Source organism: Penaeus monodon, chromosome 9 (assembly GCF_015228065.2).
Source record: "Penaeus monodon isolate SGIC_2016 chromosome 9, NSTDA_Pmon_1, whole genome shotgun sequence".
Lineage (NCBI taxonomy): Eukaryota > Metazoa > Arthropoda > Malacostraca > Decapoda > Penaeidae > Penaeus > Penaeus monodon.
Genome location: NC_051394.1, coordinates 48,240,997 through 48,245,996, shown reverse-complemented (window position 1 = coordinate 48,245,996; position 5,000 = coordinate 48,240,997).

The window sequence follows — 5,000 nt, the reverse complement described above, 5'->3', positions numbered from 1 at the left end:
AAACTGTGTAATATATATGACAACTGAAATATAAATTAAACGTATTTTCATGTAATATTAAAGATAGTAAAATTCAGGAAATTTTAACATTAGTTTACTTAATCCCTTCATTACACGACTTATGACTTTAATACTCTTAAACTAATTAATTCACTTGAAGGAGATATGCTTTCCCTATTCTTCTAATAAAACAGTGGTGGTGGTGGCGACCATACTTTAATGGAAACCTAATATTCTTTTGATTTTTCTAGATTTCGATAGTGGCGACATCGATCATTTCCATGTCTTGCTCTCTGTCATTTACTCTCATTGGGATAACTATTTGGGAACGATTGTGTAAATTTCACGAGGTGGGTTTTATACAGTTCAAGAGAACCTCGGAGGATAGCCATTAATCTTCTCTTGTGGTTCAGGTGGCGCCGGCTGTAGCAGCTTTCAATTTGTGTTTCCTGAAGTGGCCTATGTGCAGTGTATCCCATATTTTTTTCTACATTCGTAGTAATACTTATAAGTTTAATAGTAGTTTAGTTTTAAGAGAGAGAGAGAGAGAGAGAGAGAGAGAGAGAGAGAGAGAGAGAGAGAGAGAGAGAGAGAGAGAGAGAGAGAGTGAGAGAGAGAGAGAGAGCGAGAGAGAGAGAGAGAGAGAGAGAGATTGGCCTTAGTATAATTTCTATGTTGCTTTGGATGGATAGTTCATATGTTAAATTGATATATATTCCCTTACAGAGATAGCAATACTCTTTAAGGCATATCGATAGCATGTTCAAGTTTTTATTGTGCTAGATCCACTTGTTTCCTTTCAGTAACAAAGTAGAGCCTTTCATTTTAGTATATATCACATGTATATTACGTTTTACTTGTCCGCTTGGGTTTGCAAGATTTTCTAATGGGACACTTTAGCAATTAAAGACTTGCAATTTTTCTCATTCGCACAGTAAAAACAAGTGAGGTGAAGCGAAGTGAAGTGAAGGGAAGTGATGTGAGAAGTAAAATGAAGTGAAGTAGTTCTTACAGAACAGTGTTGTTTATTGGTGTGTGAGGGTAGGAGAATGTGGCGGTAGAGGCGAGAGGTTCATGGTCAGCAGCATTAAGTAGTTAATAACATGCCGTTCACTTTAAGTTGAGTTAGGGCGGATGCCGAATGCGGAAATTTTCTTGGGGGAAATTTTCACGCGCCGTCCTTGCCTGTAAGCTGCGTTGTCAGCGAGTTTTTTCAATTCATTTCTTTACCACGTATTTTTTTCCCGCAGGGCAATTTTCAAGTATTTAGATAGTATTTAGATTGGTACCATTGTATAATTGAATTTAAGATTAATGGATAGCTCACGGTATAGTAGTTTACTAAATAAATTTGTTGAAGATTTTGTTGTTTCGTACTTCAATCCACCGTGACAACTTAAATCTAATTTTCTCTCTGATCTTGAGAAGGATCTTAATTTAGTTAAGGACTCCGTTATTACGCGGGCGATTGAGTGCGCTCCTGTACGCGGTGTTACCAGCGGTGAGGAGTTGGAGACATCTAGTCAGTACCCTTACACTTATATATATATATATATATATATATATATATATATATATATATATATATATATATATATATATATTTATATATATATATGGTGTGTGTGTGTGTGTAAAAGGCTGTATATGTCTCAATCAGTACCATATTAACTATTCCCCTCCCTACACCCACTCACACCTTGCATACAAGTACACGCCACTCAACGAACGCACACTGCTAACTCTATACAACATAACTTCTCGCTGTCGACACAATAAACGAAGTCACACACAGAGATCAAACCTAAGCGACACACACCCTCACTTCACAGCTCATTCCCCAGCCCTAATCATCCCGTAATTGATGTATTGTGTTAGTATTTTTCTGACTATTATCATTTTTATCCTCAGATCTATTTTTCTCTTATATGTTATGCCTATTAGCAATCACTTCATTACTACTTGCGTATCGTTATATTCTGCATATACACGTACATCGTTGTGTTTTTCATATCACTATTTCTTCACTATTTCTAATCGGTCGCTCATTCACACATAGTTTTAGATCACCTAACTAACCTCCAATATACCTATCTGTCCACTCTACACGGAATTCACCCTAGAATTATGAATTTCACTATGTGCCATCCTTCTGACTAATAAATGAACCCAAATCTCTTCTATAATGTCCTCTCGAAGTTCGATATCCTCAGTAATGCTGGACTTTATGCTTCTGTAGCTTAAGATATTGGTGAAATGTAACTTGTAATTAACTGATGGTAATCTCTTCTGTTGCAAATAATTGTAACGCTCTACAGACACCATACTTTATATAGGCTTACATGGCTATTATCACAAGATAATATTAAACCCGGCTCATGGACGAAAGGAAGTAATCCTGTGCCCGTCGCACTGAGAATTACGCTCATACGATTGAAGCGTCGAGATGCGCCCGGGACGCGCACTCTTTCATTATCACCGCAAGTTAATTTTTACGCCCGGTTCATGGCTGTAAACGAAGGAATCCTGTGCCCGCTGCACAGAGAATTACGCTCATATGATTGAAGTACCCGAAACGCGCCGAGACGCTCACTGTTAGAATTAAGTTCAGGCCCAATTGCCTATGTGTTCGAAGCATATATACTTGCCTATTTAGCCCAAAGAATTCTTATTCAATAAATTTTTCTCTCTTCAATACTCTATTAAACTCGCTAATCCTAACAAATCCAAAGTAATTAATACCTCACTTGACACATTACCCTTCTTATTATAATCTCATTTTTCTAGCAACTTAGTAAGGCAAACTTACTAATTTGCTTACTAAGACAGGTAGGTATATTGGAGGTTAGTTAGGTGATCTAAAACTATGTGTGAATGAGCGACCGATTAATACGGCAAGTATGAAGAAATAGTGATATGAAAAACACAACGATATACGTGTATACGCAGAATATAACGATACGCAAGTAGTAATGAAGTGATTACTAATAGGCATAACATATAAGAGAAAAATAGATCTGAGGATAAAAATGATAATAGTCAGAAAAATACTAACACAATACATCAATTACGGGATGATTAGGGCTGGGGAATGAGCTGTGAAGTGAGGGTGTGTGTCGCTTAGGTTTGATCTCTGTGTGTGACTTCGTTTATTGTGTTGAAAAAAATCAATGGTTGACAGCGAGAAGTTATGTTGTATAGAGTTAGCAGTGTGCGTTCGTTGAGTGGCGTTGAATTTGAAAGAAGGCAACTTGTATGCAAGGTGTGGGAGGGTGTAGGGAGAGGAATAATTAATATGATACTGATTGAGACATATACAGCCTTTTACACACACACACACCATATATATATATATATATATATATATATATATATATATATATATATATATATATATATATATATATATACATACATACACACACTAACACACACACACACACACACACACACACACACACACACACACACACACACACACACACACACACACACACACACACACACACACACACAATATATATATATATATATACACATATCCATATCTGTGAGTATGTGAGTATAGCCTCGCAATAATCTATAGCCCCGCTATTATCTAAATTATTACTCTCATTAATAACCCTGCTATTACCTATATCAACCTCATCTATAGCTAAAGTAATATTCTTATTAATAACCCTGCTATCATCTCCAGAAGCCTCATCTATAGAGCACACATCCACAGCATAATTTAAATCCACCTCTCCCAGGCCAGAAAACTTCACAGGGACCCTGTAGCTTTCCCCGCTTTGGTCCCCCAGCGTCCCTTCAGAGCTACGGTTGCCATGGAAGCGACAGATTTTCTATTACGACGCCCGATTTTCACATCCTGACCGTTCGTTGACCAGGTGGCAGGGCGTGATGTATATGCAACCCTATGTATGTCAGCAAAATCATTTACTATCAGCATCTGGCATGTTAACCCCAGGTATCCACCACCAAGAACACAAATGAAGTCTGTATATTACCTACGCTAAAAGTGAGATTTACCTCCTCTCTGTGATTCAGGAAAGGCCCATGGCCCCAATAAACAGATTTCCATACCTGCTTATAAGGTATTTTTAACTCTTTCATCATTTCACAATGTACTAACGGATCTTCTGCTCCTGTGTCGAATAGTGCTGCGATGCACTTATCCACAAGAGAAGCATCAAATAACAGCACTCCTTCACTATCCCCCAGGGACAGGATCTCAAGGATGTCTTTATTATTTTTACTATTACCATTTACCTTATCCTGCAGATTAGGAGCAACTATAGGAAAGACTGGAACCCCTCTTATAGTTATAAGTTTTTTGTAGAAGTTTTTGGCCTCCAAGGCTCCGGACAATTTCTCGCGAAATGACTAATTCTCCCACAATTAAAACAATAGTCTGTGATTCTACCCTTTGACGTGTCCCTGACCCTCCTCTTAGCTTTGAAAAAAAGGAAACATCTGTCCATGGTATGCTCTATCTTCTGACAATATCCACGTCATAGTTAGTCTGCCACGACCCTTTCCCATCTGAATACTAGAGCTTGCTATGCGAGGCGACAAACTAATTTATCAGTGCTGTGGCCACGTCCCTGACAGCAACCACATGTCACAGAATCATCCCTTGTCACATTCCTCTTAAATTCTATGTCATCTCCTGTCTTATCCACAGTTTCCTTTTTAACTTCGATCTGTTTGCTCAATACTTCTGCCCCAAGAATATGATTTCCGCTTGCCACCTTTCCCCCGTCTCCATTTTTTTAGAGACCCTGCTATCTTCCTTGGCTACCGCCCCTACTACTATTTTTTACGGTCTTCTGCTTTACCGCCTCCCTAGTAGCTCTATTTTGTTTCGCCCAAACCCTGGACAGTTCCCTCCGCCGCCCCGGAGGCCCCCTGGGTCTCCGATACTCCTTGGCTATGCATTTTTTTTCTTCCCCTTAGGCTAAACCTGTCATCTTTCCCTCAGTACCCTTACGCTTTCC